General features: G+C 39.5%; 1 long non-coding RNA gene and 1 pseudogene across 1 annotated transcript in view; both read right to left on the reverse strand.

Moving 5' to 3' along the window:
- Window positions 1-6716: 6716 nt before the first annotated feature.
- Window positions 6717-16588, reverse strand: part of LOC122241306 — a 40352-nt gene continuing 30480 nt past the window's right edge. The window contains exon 3 of the long non-coding RNA XR_006221366.1: window positions 6717-7085. This is a non-coding gene — a long non-coding RNA (uncharacterized LOC122241306). The remainder of the gene's footprint in view (window positions 7086-16588) is intronic.
- Window positions 9128-9237, reverse strand: LOC122241598 (annotated as a pseudogene).

Genomic DNA, 16588 nt, shown 5'->3' on the forward strand with positions numbered 1-16588 from the left:
CCTGCTCATTCTCTTTCTCTCTCCCTCAAAAATAAATAAATAAATAACCTTAAAAAACATCAAATATTTAGGTATTAATTTAACAAAGTATGTGAAAAACGTGTATACTGAAAGCAACAAAACCAAGAAAAATTAAAGACCTAAATAAATGGAGAGATATATCATATTAATGGATCAGAAAATTCATTATTGTTAAGATGCCAATTCTCCCCCAATTGGTCTATAGATTCAATCAATTTACACAAGGGTGTTGTTTGTTTGTTTGTTTGTCTGAAATTGACAAGCACTTTCATGAATGTATGTGGAAATGCAAAGGATCTGGAAGGAACCAAATGATCCTGAAAAAAGAAACAAGCTGGAGGATTTATACTACCTGACTCCAATATCTACTAGAAGACTACAGTATTAACATAGTGTGATGCTGGCATATAGGATACAGGTATATGTGGATAGACATATAGATCAATGTAGCTGAATAGCAAACCCATAAATAGACTCATATGTATATGGTGAGTCAAAGGCACCAAAGCAATCCATTAGGAAAGGAAATGCCTTCAATAAATAGTGCTCAAACAGATGATTATCATATAAGGAAAATGAACCTCAACCCTTACCTCATACCATGCACAAAAATTAATTCATGGGATACCTAAATGTAAAACCTAAAACTAAAACTTTTAGGGGAAAAAAAGGAGACATGGGAGCAGGCAAATTTTTTTAGACATGACACACAAAGCAATAATCAGAAAATAAAACAAGTGATAAATTAGACTTCACCAAAATATAAAACTTCTATTCATCAAAAATATCATTAAGAAGATAATAGGCAAGCCACACAATGGAAGAATATATTCATAAAACATATATCTGACAAAGGATTTATAATCAAAATATATGAAGGATTCCTAAAGTTAACAATGAATAGGCAAAAGTTTGACATAGATTGTTCGGAAAGGAAGATATATGAAAGGCCAATATGCACATGAAAAAGTATTCAACACCATTACTCACCAAGTAAATACAAATGAGGCACTTGGGTGGCTCAGTCGGTTAAGCCTCCGACTTAAGCTCAGGTCATCTTGCAGTTTGTGAGTCCGGGCCCCACATTGGGCTTTGTGCTGACAGCTCAGAGACTTGAGCCTGCTTTGGATTCTGTGTCTCCTCCTCTCTCTGCCCCTCTCCCACTCACGCTCTCTCTCTCAAAAATAAATAAGCATTTAAAAAAAATTTTAAAGAAAGAAAATGCAAATGTAAATCACCATGAAATACCACTAACACCCACTATGATGGCTAAAAAATTTTAAAACTAGTATCACCAAATATTGAAAAGGATGTGAAGCAAACAGAACTCTGAGACATTGTTGGTGGGAATTTAAAATGGAACTCTTTGAGAAAAGGTTAGGCAATTTTTTACAAAGTCAAACACAAGCCTATACTTTATTTAGAAATTTCATTCCTAAGTATTTAAGCCAAAAGAACTAAAAATACATATTCACAAAAAGACGTGTACAAGAATGTTCAGAGTAGCTTTATTTATAATAGCACAAAACAATAAACAACCCAAACATCCTTCGGCAACTGAATGGATAAACACATTGTGGCATATTTCTATGATTAAATAATTACTCAGGAAATGAAGAAACAAAGTCCTGATACATACACCAACATGGATAAATTTCATGAACATAATGCTAAGCAAAAAAAGCTATAAACAAAAGAATACATACTGTATGATTCCATTTAGAAGAAGTTCTAGAATAGGTAAAACTAATCTAAAATGAAAATAATCAGAACAGTGGCTCCCTCTGAGAGGCAGAGAGAAGGGCTGATAGAGAAAGACACCATGGAGCTTTCTGGGACTGAAACATTTTATATCATGATAGAGGGGTGTGGGTTATATAGGTGTATCCATTTGTCAAAATTACATAATTAGCTTTTTTGCATTTCAATATATGTAAATCTTACCTTAAAAATAACCACAAAAACAATAGTAACAAAGAGAGGTAAGTGGGTGAAAGCATAGATAAAATAGGAATAACAGAATATTAAAATTATTAAAGCCAGATGATAGATACATTGAGTTCATTATATTATTCTGCTTACTTTGTATATGCTTGAAATTTTTTACAATAAAAAGTTTTAAAAAATTAGCTAGGTCCACCACATTTCCTGGTAAGACCCCTGTGGTCAAAAAGCTCATTTTCCCACTACCTAAGACTATTTTAAACCTCCTCCTCCACTCTCCTCCAACCTTCCACCTTCCCTATCTCCTAGTCACAAACAGTTCCTCCCACCACTAAACCTACAGGTCTACTAGTATTCACATCCACACTTTTCTCCTCCCTTCTGTTCCAAAGAAAGAGGTGGCATTTCTTCTTTCCAATGTCAGTCTCTCTGTCTGAGCCTTACAGTCCTGTCCCCACCCCCACCGCCACCATCCCACTTTCTCAGAAATCTTGTGCCTTTGATTATCACTTTCTTCTCTTATCATCTCTGCTGGCTCCTTTCCCATCAACTTCTAACCACTTTCAGGCCTCTTCTATCCTAAAAACAAAAAACATAAAACCCTGATTCCACATTTTCACTAATACTGCCTGTTGCCCTCCTTCTTCAGAACCAAATTTCTTGAAAGAGTTGTAACACTAATTGTGTCAACTTCTTCCATTTCCATCACTCTTTGGTCATTCCAGTCTGGCTTCCACCTCTGCCACTTCATTTGAAATGTCTCTTATTAAGTTCACCAATGGCCTCCATGTCACTAAGGCAAAAGAATAGTTTCAGTCCTTACCTTGCTTAGACACTAGGTAATATTTATATCTCCTCCTTATCAAAAACCCTCTCAAAGTTTCTGTGACTCCATATTCCCTGGCCTAAGTCTCATTTGTTAACCTCTTGTCCCCTTCCAGAACCTTATATGCCTGAGTTTCCTAGGTCAATCTCTTACGTCTCTCTCAAAACATTGTACCTCTCCTGGATGATCTCATTTGCTTCCATCTGTATGCTAAGGACTCCCAAATGTACTTCTCCAGCCTAAATTTCTGTTCACACTCCAGAACAATATATCCAACTCTTTATAGTGCTCTTGGATATCCCAGGGGCATCTCCAACTCTGCATGTCCAAAGTTGAACTCTCACATTTGTTTCCCACAGGACTCCCTGTATCAGCATCTGGCACCACTTTCCACACAGTAGCTCAAGCCAGAGATCTGGGCATCCTTGACTTTTACATTTCCCACACCACCCACATCCAATAAATCACCAAATTTTGGAGATTCTACTTTTTAAATATCTTTCAAACCTTCACTGTCTCTGGTTCATCCTAGTCCAAGCCACTATTTTCTCTTTTTAGACTCCAGTTATAGCATGCATATTGATCTTCTTGTCCTCAGTCTCCCAAGTCTCCAGCCTTTTTAACATATAACAGCTGGAGTGGTCTTTCTAAATTTACATTTAGATCATTTTTCAAATTTTTCAAATTTACATTTGATCATTTTCCCCACTCCTCCTCAGTCTGTTTAAAAACATGCAGTGACTTCCAACTGCCCTAATGGCAAAGTAAAAAATACTTAGCATGGCCTAACAAGACCTGTGTGTTCTGGCTTTGCTTACCTCTACAGCCTGGTTTTAGGCCTCTCTCCTTCAGTCTCTTTCTTCCAGCCATACCAAGACAAGTGTGGCAGTTGAATCCTCTGGGAAGGAATGCTGAGATGGAGTCAGGAAGGCAAAAGGTTTATTGGGAGTAAGACCTATGAAAGGAAAAGGCAGCAAGGAGGATTGGGCAAGAGGAGCCATGAAGATAGCAATACAGGTCTGTCAAAGTATTTGCCAGAGAGCTGTGGAGGAATGACTGCACATTACAGGACTCCCACATTAGGCAGAAATGGCCAGGTTCTTAAACCACAATCTTAGTTACTGGCTGAAGCCATGGGAGAAGAGCATAACCTCCTCACAAAAGCTGAGGTGGAACTAAAGGAGTTAAAGGCTGGCAGCTGGCAGTAGACCTTACCCCTAACAATCCTTTCTTTGAATGGGGAGCAGCCATTTTAGTGTCTACCACAAGGGGGCATATCACAAAAGCCCCTTTTGAAGCCTCTGGTTTTGGGGAACACTGCCTAAAGAAATAACATTTGTGTAGATTAAAATTGGCCAGGGAACTGTGAGAGTATACCAGACTAGGAAACAATAGTATGTGGAAAGGCCCTAAGTGGCAAGGGTGTTGGATTCTTGAAGGAACTGAAAAAAGGACCCAAGTGACTGAGCACAGTGTGTTGAGAACAATGTTGGCTTCCAGCATACACTCCAGAAATGAATCTTTTAGGGTGCCTGGGTGGCTGTCGGTAGCATCCAACTCTTGATTTTGGCTCAGGTCATGATCTCACAGTTCGTGAGTTCGAGGCCTGCATCGGTCTCTGCGCTACTGGTATGGAGCCTGCTTCAGATTCTTTCTCTCTCTCTCTCTCTCTCTCTCTTTTCTTCTCTCCCTCTCTCTCTCTCTCCCCCTGGCCCCCCCCTACACTCTCTCTCTCTCTCTCTCTCTCTCTCAAAATAAATAAATAAACTTTAAAAAACAAAAGAAATGAATCTTTTCCAAACTGAATGTGTGTAAGATGTTTTTGAGGACCTCTAATTAAAATTGCAGATCCCTGGGCCCCACACAGAAATTCTGATGCAGTAGGTCTGGTGCAGAGCCCATTACCTGTGTTTTAATAAGCACTTTTTCCTGGGGATTCCAAAACAGGTGGTTCACAATATACACCCTGAGGATTGTGATCAACAGTAGCTGTTATTATTATCTCTTTACTTGTTCATCTCCCATAGATTGAGCTTCTCTCAGGGAGTTTCCTAGCACCAAAAGTAAAATATGTATTGATAAGTATTTGAGGAATGAGTAAATGACAAATAAAAAATGGAGGCAGGGCCATGTAATAAGAATAGGATACCTAAAAGCACCTTGTAAACTATAAATAAAATTTTCTATGCTGTGAACAGTGACTTTCAATTTTTTTGACCATGTGGGACAAAAAGAAATACTAAGAAATACATTTTACTTTGTGACCTACCACATGCACACACTATACGCTCTACACACAACTATAAACAACAGACATACCAATACTTATCCTTTACTGCATTCTGATATTTTCTATTCTATTCTATCCTTTTTCAGAAAATAAATTGTTTTAATAGGTCATTAATGAGTATTGTACAGTTTAAAAAACAATGAGTGAAGTGATATTTTTTTCCCACTACTCCTTAACCCACCCTGTCTCCACTCCCCAGCTACGATTTGGCCTTGCTAAATTAGCAACAGGTACCTAGTTCTGTGAACTTAATTCTCAAGTCTGTACAGGCGCTTCCTCTGACTCAAAAGGCCCTTCTCCCTTTCCTTACTTGAGTAATTCCCATTTATTCTATCCTGTCCTGTGTCCTGGGAACCTTTCCCTCTCCTGGGCTAAGACAGCATAGTGTTCTTATCTCTGTCACTCTGTATGGAAATTGTTTAGGTATCCATACCCCTCAGCAGACTCAATACTTAAAAGTCAAGGATTGAATAAAATGAGCACTCAAAAAATGCTTTTCAAATACCTGAATAAAACCAAAGTGCTGTTATGTTATTTTGAGAGGGGAAATCTGGGTGCTGGAGGGGCAAAGGAGAGGCATGAGCTAAATGATATAATTTGTGTTGTTAAAAACATGAAGCTTCTGTAAACAGACCAAGAGAAACCTAACATTTTCAGATCCCTCCAATTTCTATGACCCACTAAAACCATATATTAGTTAGGTTTTAGTTCAAGTAGAGTGCAGGTTTTTGCTCTGGTTTTTTGTTTGTTTGTTTGGTTTTGGTTTTTTTTTTTTGTTTGTTTTTTTAATTTTTTTTTTAACGTTTATTTATTTTTGAGACAGAGAGAGACAGAGCATGAACGGGGGAGGGGCAGAGAGAGAGGGAGACACAGAATTGGAAGCAGGCTCCAGGCTCTGAGCCATCAGCCCAGAGCCCGACGCGGGGCTCGAACTCACGGACGGCGAGATCGTGACCTGAGCTGAAGTCGGCCGCTTGACCGACTGAGCCACCCAGGCGCCCCATCTCTGGTTTTTTACAGAGCCTAAATATTCTATTGTTTTAAACATAAATATTAATAGAGATATTGACTCACTGAGAAGTGATAAAGGCTTTGGTGCTGGAATCAAACTGATTGGATCAAAGACATAACCTCAAAGTGCCCAGTATGATATGGCCATAAATGAGATGGACACATAGCTCTTAGAGGGGGTAGAGAGGATCTGCTCCTCAGCACACCCAAAAGGCACCTTGGCTAATGTCCACATACAAAGTGAGGAATTAAAATTACAAGGTCTTGTCTTTTCTTTATTCATACAGTTACTTCTGTTAGTTGAATGTATTCATACTGTATTTTGGGGACAGTATTAACAAAATCCAATAACATATTTTTAAAGTTTTTATTTAAATTCCAGTTAGTTAACATACTCCAATAACATTTTTTTTTATTTTTTTTTAATTTTTTTTAATGTTTATTTATTTTTGAAACAGAGACAGATAGAGCATGAACGGGGGAGGGTCAGAGAGAGAGGGAGACACAGAATCCAAGCAGGCTCCAGGCTGTGAGCTGTTGGCACAGAGACCGATGTGGGGCTCGAACTCATGAACCGTGAGATCATGACCTGAGCCGAAGTCGTTGGCTCAACTGACTGAGCCACCCAGGTGCCCCATCCAATAACATTTTAAAGATGTTTGTATTGTCTTTATAAACTGTTTAGTCTTTGTGAAGACTTAAAGTATTTTTGTCATTTCTTAGTCCCCTTCACTTTACGCATTTCTACTTAAAGAGGCTCTTGACACTCTCTCTCTCTGTCCCTAGAGTCTTTCTTCTGTCTTGTATTCCTCCTCTTCTTTTGAGTAATCAGAAACCAAAAGTATCTTTGAAATTCAGTTCTTTGACATTGAAGGAGGTAAGGGACTACCTTTCACCACACTTTATAAAGGCGGATGCCACAGAATGAGGCTCAGCCCTTGACTGCTGAGAGGTAGGGCTGGTGTTCAGCAGAGGTGGCAGTGATGCAGGGATCTGAGAGAAAAATGAAGACGTATGGTTACTTATGAAATGTCTATTGTGCAGTCTCATTCTGTTCTTCTAGAATACTGACACTAGGTGAACTCAATCAACCCAGATTTAATTTTTATAATCTTCATTTATTCTATTAAGATTTGAAAAGTGCCACATAACAGACCACCAGATAGTTGTATATTTACCATATGCACTTGTGAAATGGCCTTGCTTCCATTCTTTTCTTTTTTTTTTTTTTTTGCCTGACATTAAGTGCTTTGTTATTTTTTTTTAAATGTTTATTTATTTTTAAGAGAGAAAGAGAGACAGAGTGTGAGCAGCAAAAGGGCAGAGAGAGAGGGAGACACAAAATCCGAAGCAGGCTCCAGGCTCCAAGCTGTTGGCACAGAGCCCGATGTGGGGCTTGAACCCATGAACCGTGAGATCATGACCTGAGCCGAAGTCAGATGCTCAACTGACTGAGCCACCCAGGCACCCCTTAAGTGCTTTATTTACACCATTTTATTTAATCACAATAGTAATTCTGTATGGAAGGTATAATTTATCCTATTTAAAGATGAGGAAAATAGGGTTCAGAGATGGTGATGTAACTTAGCAAAGTTCATACAGCTCTTAAATAACAGAAATTGAACGTGACCCCAGGTATGTCTAACTCCAGTTACCATGTGCTTATTTGTCTTTCCTTTCAGGGGTTTACTATCTAACTGAAGATATTTAAATGTGATATATTAAAAGTATTAGGCAGCATAGCATAGTAAATGCCACATATACAACAAGATAATGTGAAACAAGTTCTGTGAAAATTTGATGAAGAAGGGAGCATATCCAGCTGAGGTATGAAGATGTAAGTTTTGACCTAGATCCTAAAGATATAAGATATGACTGATGGGGTTGGTGGGTGGGAAAGAACAATATGCATTTGGGGTTGGGAAAACCACCTTCTTCAGATGTGTTGAGATGGAATAACACAAGTTGTATTCTGTAGATGGACCTGCTTCCATTCTGAAAGCATGTGGTCTAACACTGAGCAGCCTGCTTGTTCATGCTTAATACAGAAGAGAATTAAGAGAACTGTCATAACATTTACAATGAATGCTATGTTGTAAATATATATTTACAATACTATGCCTATTGAGACCTTTTGTCTTTTGAGAGTTTTTTCCAACATCCAGAACCCTTGTCAGTTATGAGTCATATAAACAATATTAGTAGAAATTTAAAAAATTACTCTCAATCCCGTGACTGCAACAAATCAATACTCTTTTTATTCCCCCTTGTTTTCTGTCCTTGACTGTGTATCTATTAGACGTTCCACTTGCAAATGACTAAACAATAAAGGAATTGCTCAAGATGAGCTTGAGGCTTGACCTAGCAGCTCAAACTAAATCACCAAGTACCAAGTTTCTTTCATTTACTCTATTCTGCCTACCACTGTGTTGCTTTATCCTCAGGCACCATGTGGTAACCTTAGGGAGTTCCAGGCCCTCCCAGTATGGTAGCAACAGCTGTAGAAGTTCTAGATCCCACATCCTCACACTTCATCAAGCCCTAGCAAACAGGCTCTGATTGGGTTACCCACCCATCCATGAACCAACTTCTATGGAGAGGGAGATAAAGTTCAGATTGACCTGAATTATCAGGATCCACCTACATAGCTGAGAACTGGTGAGAAGTGGTTTCCTTAAAAACAAAACACATGTGGGGCACCTGGGTGGCTCAGTAGGTTGTGCGGTTGAATGTCTGACTTCAGCTCAGGTCTTGATCTTGCAGCTTGTGAATTTGAGCCCTGCATTGAGCTCACTGCTGTCAGTGGGGAACCCGCTTCAGGTCTTCTGCCCCCTCTCTCTCTGCGCCTTCCCCATTTGCACTCTCTCTCTCAAAAATAAATAAGTCTTAAAAAAAAATGTGCTCTTAGGAAAAAACAGAGAAAGGATGCTAAGCAACATAAATAATATATGCCTATTACCATGTGCAAGCTTGATTTATCATTGTAATCATGGCCTGGATGTTATTTTATATTCTGCTCTTTAAATGTAATCTTTTATAGAATTATATTTCAATATGTTGGGCTGATAGTAAGCATACTTTCAATTAACAATAACCGCGCCTCAGATAAACTCCATTGGCTACGACACTGCCACTGCACAAAGCTTGAGAATAAACATACTTTCAATGCTGTTAGATTTATGCCATTTTTAGTGACTCTGTCGTTTAAACTTGAATGTAAATATTGTTGACACTAATGAAAAAGCTAGTGACAAGTCATTCAAATAATATAAGCATGTAAAATTAACCATTTGTGGAAGCTGGTGTATCATAACAATGATCAAAACATATCTTTGGGGGCACCTGGGTGGTTCAGTCAGTTGAGCATCCAACTTTGGCTCAGGTCATGATCTCGCTGTCCGTGAGTTCAAGCCCAGCATCAGGCTCTGTGCTGACAGCTTGGAGCCTAGAGCCTGTTTCAGATTCTGTGTCTCCCTCTCTCTCTGCCCCTACCCCACTCATGCTCTGTCTCTCTGTCAAAAATAAATAAATATTAAAAAAATAATTTAAAAAAGCCGTATCTTTGGTATACAACCCAACACCAAAAAATAATAACAATAATCCAATTAAAATGGGCAGAAAACATGAACAGACATTTCTCTACAGAAGACATACAGATGGCCAACAGACACATGAAAAGGTATTCAATGTCACTTATCATCAGGGAAATGTAAATCAAAATCACCATGAGATATCATCTCCCACCTAACAGAATGGCAAAAATCAAAAACACAAAAAACAGGGGTGCCTGGATGGCTCAGTCAGTAGAGCATGTGACTCTTGATTGCGGGGTCATGAGTTTGAGCTACACTTTTGGGATAGAGTTTACTTAAAAAAAAAAAAATTAAAGGGGCACCTGGGTGGTTCAGTTGGTTGAGTGACAGACTCTTGGTTTTGGCTCAGGTCATGATCTCTCAGTTCATGAGATCAAGCCCCGCGTCGGTCTCTGTGCTAATGGCATGGAGTCTCCTTGGGATTCTCTCTCTTCCTCTCTCTCTCTCTCTCTCACTCTCTCTCTCTGCCCCTTCCCTACTAATGCTCTCACTCTCTCTCAAAATAAACAAATAAACTTTTTCTTTAATTAAAAAAAACAAAAAACATGAGAAACAAGTGTTGGTGAGGACGTGAAGAAAAAGGAACTCTCTTGCACTGTTGGTAGAATCAAACTGGTGCAGCCACTATGGAAACAATATGGAGGTTCCTCAAAAAATTAAAAATAGAATTACTGGGGCACTTGGGTGGCTCAGTCGGTTAAGCCTCCAACTTCGTCTCAGGTCATGATCTTGAGGTTCATGAGTTTGAGCCCTGAATTGGGCTCTGTGCTTGACAGCTCAGAGCCTGGAACCTTCTTCGGATCATGTGTCTCCCGAGGTTCATGAGTTTGAGCCCTGAATCGGGCTCTGTGCTTGACAGCTCAGAGCCTGGAACCTTCTTCGGATCATGTGTCTCCCTTTCTCTCTGTGCCCTTCCCCTGCTCATGCTTTGTCTCTCTCTGTCTCTCAAAAATGAATAAATATTTTTTAAAATTTTAATAAAATTACCATATGATCCAGTAATTACACTACCGGGTATTTACCCAAAGAATACAACACTAATTTGAAAAGATAAGCACCTCTATGTTTATTGCAGCATTATTTACAATAGTCAAATTATGGAAGCAGCCCAAAATGTCCATCAATAGATGAATGAATAAAGAAGATTGTGGTATATACATACAATGGAACATTACCCAACCATAAAAAAAGAATGAAATTTTGTCCTTTACAACAACATGGATGGATATAGAAAGTATAATGCTTAGCAAAATAAGTTAGTCAGAGAAAGACAAATGCCATATGATTTCACTCATATGTGGAATTTAAGAAACAAAACAAAGGAAAAAAAGAGACAAACCAGAAAACAGAACTTTTTTTTTAAGTAACCTCTACACCCAACATGGGACCCTAACTCATGACCCTGAGATCAAGAGTCACATGCTCCACTGACTGAGCCAGCCAGGCACCCCTAGAAAACAGACTCTTAACTATAGAGAACAAACTGATGGTTACCAGAGAGGGGGGTGGGGAGGGAAGGAATGGGTAAAATAGGTGGAAGGGATTAAGAGTACACTTATCTTGATGAGCACTGAGTAATGTATAGAAATGTTGAATCACTATATTGTACACCTGAAACTAATATAAAAGTATGTTAACTCTACTGGAATTTTAAGAAATTAGGGGTGCCTGGGTGGCTCAGTTGGTTCAGCATCCGACTTTGGCTCAGGTCATGATCTTATAGTCTGTGAGTTCGAGTCCCACATCGGGCTCTGTACTGACAACTCGGATTCTGTGTCTCCCTCTCTCTCTGCCCCTCCCCCACTCATGCTCGCTCTCTCTCTCTCTCTCTCAAAAATAATAAAAACATTTTAAACATTGTTAAAAATTTTTAAATAGAAAACAATATCTGCTAAGGCTGAAGAAAAGAAAAAAACACATCTTTGGTATGGCCAAGAGTTTAAGGCCAAGACTTTAAGTGAATATTTATTCACTGATTTATTTGCTTATTCAACAGATGTTCAACAAGTGCTTGTGTGTGCCAGTGTGTCCTAGAATTGTAGGGAATACAAAGATTAATTAAACCTGGTCCCTGAGCTCAAGGAATGTATGATTTTTTTTTTAAGGTTCATTTATTTATTTTGAGAGAGAAAGCATGCACATGTGTGTGCCAGGTGGGGGTGGGGGCAGAGAAAGAGGGAGAATCCCAAGCAGGCTCTTTGCTGATGTGGGGCCCAGACCCACGAACCATGAGATCATGACCTGAGCTGAAATCAAGAGTTGGATGCTTAACCAACTGAGTCACCCAGGTGCCCCAAAGAATGTACGGTTTTTATCAGCCTTTTCCCCAAACTGCATTCGGGGTTTTGTAATCTTGTTTTCTATACAATTTACTTTCATGTAGCAAAATTCAATTACAACCTCAAGTTTATATCTCTGATAAGCTTCTTCCCTGGGACAGCCAGGACATTATTTCAATCTTCAGACTGACTCTCAAGCCACAGGACTGCAGTGTCTGACTACAAAACAGATCCTTGCATATCTGTTTATGTGCTTCCAGAACTTATTATCAGAATATAATAATAACTATAAAGGAATATTTGACTAAATAGAGATAGGTACCATATTCCTGGATGTTGGTCCTTTCCCAGTTCTTTCTTTTTTTTTTAATTTGAGAGAGAGGGAGAGCAAGAGCAGGAGAGTGGAAAGAGGGAGAGAGAGAACCTTAAGCAGGCTCCATGCTCAGCAGGGAGTCTGATGTGGGCTTCGATCCCATGACCCTAGGATTATGACCTGAGCTGAAATCAAGAGTCTGACACTCAACTGACTGAGCCACCTAGGCGCCCTCCCAGTTAATGTATTTTTAAGTATAATTCTAATCAACATCAAATTAATTTTTAACTGTAACATGATTTAAAGATAATTTTAATATCTTCTGGAAGAATATAAAATAAAAAATGAGTGAAGATTTCCCCTTCCCAGAAACTTTAAGTGTTTTAAAAACTATAATTAATTAAAATAGTGGTAACTCTCTCAGAAGAATTCCAAATAACATATGTAGAGATTCCACCTCTAGGGTGCCTAGCTTAATTTCTGCTCTCTCCCCTCCAAGGGTCAGCTATACTTACTAACTCTATGAGAGGACAGGGCAGAGAAGGGGAAAAACAGTGATTTTATAATGGAGAAACTTGCTAACACAACCTTAACCAAGTGATGAAAATTAACATCATCAATGAAGTCACATGAGTATCATTTACCCCTGATGGGATAGGCAAGCGCACTTGACCTCTGTGATATTCTTTTCAACAGCTCATAAGCCCAGTCTAATTATGAGAAAACATTAGACAAACTCAGATTAGGGGACATTCTACAATATACTTAGCCAGTACATCTCAAGACTATCAAAGTCATTAGAAGCAAGGAAACACTAAGAAACTACCACAGACCAGAGAGACTAATAGAAGTTATAGAAACTAAATGCCCTGGATTGAAACAGAAAGAGGACATTAATGGGAAAAGTGGATGAAACTCAAAATCTTGCACCTGGCTAATTATAATGTACCAATGTTAGTTTCTTAGTTTTGACAAATGTACGGTGGTAATTAAAGTAAGATGTTAACAATGGGGGGAAACTGAATGAGGTGTATACAGGAGCTGTCTTTGTGGGTTTTTTTTTAATTAAAAATTTTTTAATGTTTTAATTTATTTTTGAGACAGAGAGAGACAGAACATGAGCAGGGGAGGGGCAGAGAGAGAGGGAGACACAGAATCTGAAGCAGGATCCAGGCTCTGAGCTGTCAGCACAGAGCCTGACGCAGGGCTCAAACTCACGGACTGTGAGATCATGACCTGAGCTGAAGTCAGACGCTTAACCGACTGAGCCACCCCAGCGCCCCCACAGGAGCTGTCTTTGTAACTTTTCTGTAAATCTAAAATTATTCTAAAATAAAAGTTTATTTTAAAAGATAGCATGGGGGCACCTGGGTGGCTCAATGGGTTAAATGTCTGATTCTTGATTTGGGCTCAGGTCATGATCTCATGGTTTATGGATTCAAGCCCCATGTCAGCACAAAGCCTGCTTGGGATTCTCCCTCTCTCTCTGTCCCCTCCCCACATGCACTCTCTTTCTCAAAAATAAATAAATAAATAAATAAATAAATAGCATGATGTAGGCATAATTACATGTAGATAGAGCAGTGAGATTGAAGATAATTGCCTAGAAATAGTCTAGGTATATAAGAATATAAGAAAAAGAAGGTGTTATAAATTATGAGTAGTATATATATTATTCAACAAATAAGGTTGGACCACAGTTGTTCAGCAATTTGAAATGAAATGAAATTTGACCCTTACTTCTATTTATTCAACTATGAATAATCTATAAATATTATTGAGCACCACCTACATGCCAGGCATTATGTTAGGTATTAACACTGCCCCTGCTTTCAAGGTGCTTACAATTTAATGGGAAATGAGACATGAATAAGTAATTAGAAATGTAATTATTGTAAAGGGGAAATTCTGAGTGCTCAAAAAGTGTTCCTAACCTCGTCCAAGGCATCAAGAAGTCTTAGACTCAGGGCATACATTTAGGCTAACATCTGAAGACCAACAGAAATTAGCCAGATATCAAGGGGATAAAGAGTATTCTAGGAAGGGAGAACAACCCAAGTAGAGACCTGAGATGTATGAGATGACCTACAGAGAATGGTTTGTGTGGCAAGAAAAGAAAAAAGCTAAGGAAGTAGGGGGTGCCTGGGTGGCTCAGTTGGTTGAGCATCATACTTCAGCTCAGGTCATGATCTTGTGGTTCATGAGTTCGAGCCCCACATCAGGCTGGCTGCTGTCAGCGCAGTCCACTTCAGATCCTTTGTCTCCCTCTTTCTCTGTCCTTCCCTCCACTCTCTCTAAGATAAGTAAACATTAGGGACACCTGGGTGGCTCAGTCGGTTAAGCATCCAACTCTTGATCTCAGCTAAGGTCATGATCTCACAGTTTGTGAGTTTGAGCCCCACATAGGGCTTTGCACTGACAGTGTGAAGCCTGCTTGGGATTCTCTCTCCCCCTTTCTCTCCTCTCTCTCTGCCCCTCCCCTGCTCACTCTCTCTCAAAAATAAATATAAATAAATATACAAACATTAAAAAAAAAACTGAGGAAATAGTCCTAAAATACCCTAACATTAAACAATGAATGGTGGAGGAAGAGCCAGGCTTAAGGCAGGGATGTACAGGGAGAGATGTACAGGGAATTCCAAAGGAGAATGCAATATTAAAGCCAAGAACAGAAATTGTAAAATGCTGCTAAAGGTGTCCCCTGGATTTAGCAACATAAGATTATTGGTAATCTTTTTTGGGGGGGAGGGGGCAGGGGAGGAGAGAGAGTGCGAGAGCAGAGGAGAGGGGCACAGAGCGAGAGAGAGAGAGAGAGAGAGAGAGAGAGAGAGAGAGAAAATCTTAAGCAGGGTCCACGCTTAGTATGGAGCCTGACCCAGGGCTCAATCCCATGACCCCAGGATCATGAGCTGAACCAAAATCAAGAGTGAGACGCTCAACCCACTGAGCCACCTAGGCGCTCTAAGATTATTGGTAATCTTAGCAAGAGCATTAGAATGATAGGAATAAAAGTCAGGTTAAGTGGTTTGAAAAGGGCAAGATATAGGACTTCTGGTTTGAAGATGGCAAAATGATCAGTTACAGCAGTCTCTTAAAAATACACTCCTTTCACCAGACTGAAAAATGCACTGGAAAGGGGGCATAGCATCCTTGAAAGGCTCTGTATTGCCATTCTCTGCAAGAGAGTGGGAAATGCTATCATTGAAATGGGCTCCCTGAATTCAACGTGTGATAAGAGTGATGGAGGCCAAGTGGAGCACTTTAAACTGTTAGAGATAAGGTAGGCGTCTCTCTCTCTCTTTCTCTCTCTCTCTCTGTGGTGTGCAGGGGTGGGGGGCAGTGTGCACTTGTGCAAAGATAACCAGAGTGGGGCTCGCTCTCCCTCTCGCTCTCCTTCTCTCTCTTCCTCGCTCACTCTCCCTCTCGCTCTCCCTCTCTCTCTCTTCCTCGAGAGGAAGGGAGAGAGCGAGAGGGAGAGCGAGAGGGAAAGCGAGAGAAAGAGGGGACACTTTTACTTGGCAGAAACAATGCACCCTCATTATCTTGTTTCAAGTCTGTGTTGACTCTCCAACTCTCTGTCATAATTTAGACTGTATAGAGACTTTGGTCATATCACCTTTCCATATTTCCTAACCAACTTCCATAGATAGTTAATTCACTATCTTGATAACATCATGCTGACTGTACCTAATGAACAGGAAATTGCTTAGCAAATACCCTAGAAGCCTTTGTAAGACACCTGCATGCCAGAGGGTAGAAAATAAACATTATAAAAATTAAGGAGACTCTTACATTGATAAATTTTCCAGGGGTCTAGTAGTCTGACGCATGTAAAGATATATTCTCCAAGGTGAAATGGAGAGTAGAAGAAAAGATGCCATTATTCTCTGAAGTCAGTTTACAGCCAGATATGTGGGAAGACATGAAAGCCATAGTAGCTTCCCAGGAAGCTCTTGAACACCACCTGCTTCTATTTCACTACTGCAGACTAAGACAATTGGCTCTCAGGTTTTTGAGAATCATGGCACCCTCTCAACGCTCTTGAGAATGACTCATTTATTGGTGTTTCAAAGCAATATTTTTGGTAGCACCCCCTGATCTTTGATGGTGGTTTCTTCAACCTTTACTATTCTGCTTGTCCAATGGTTGTATAAGCCCCTAACTCATATATTAAACTTTTCATATCTGGACAACATAGAATAGTTCCTGTTTTCTGATCCAGTCCCACAGAAATCTAAATGTCTAAGTGGTTGTACAAATTTACTATGCATTTGACTCTGTGGGTTTCCTCTTTTATGAATTAGCCATTTG

Source organism: Panthera tigris, chromosome C1 (genome assembly GCF_018350195.1).
Source record: "Panthera tigris isolate Pti1 chromosome C1, P.tigris_Pti1_mat1.1, whole genome shotgun sequence".
Taxonomy (NCBI): Eukaryota; Metazoa; Chordata; class Mammalia; order Carnivora; family Felidae; genus Panthera; species Panthera tigris.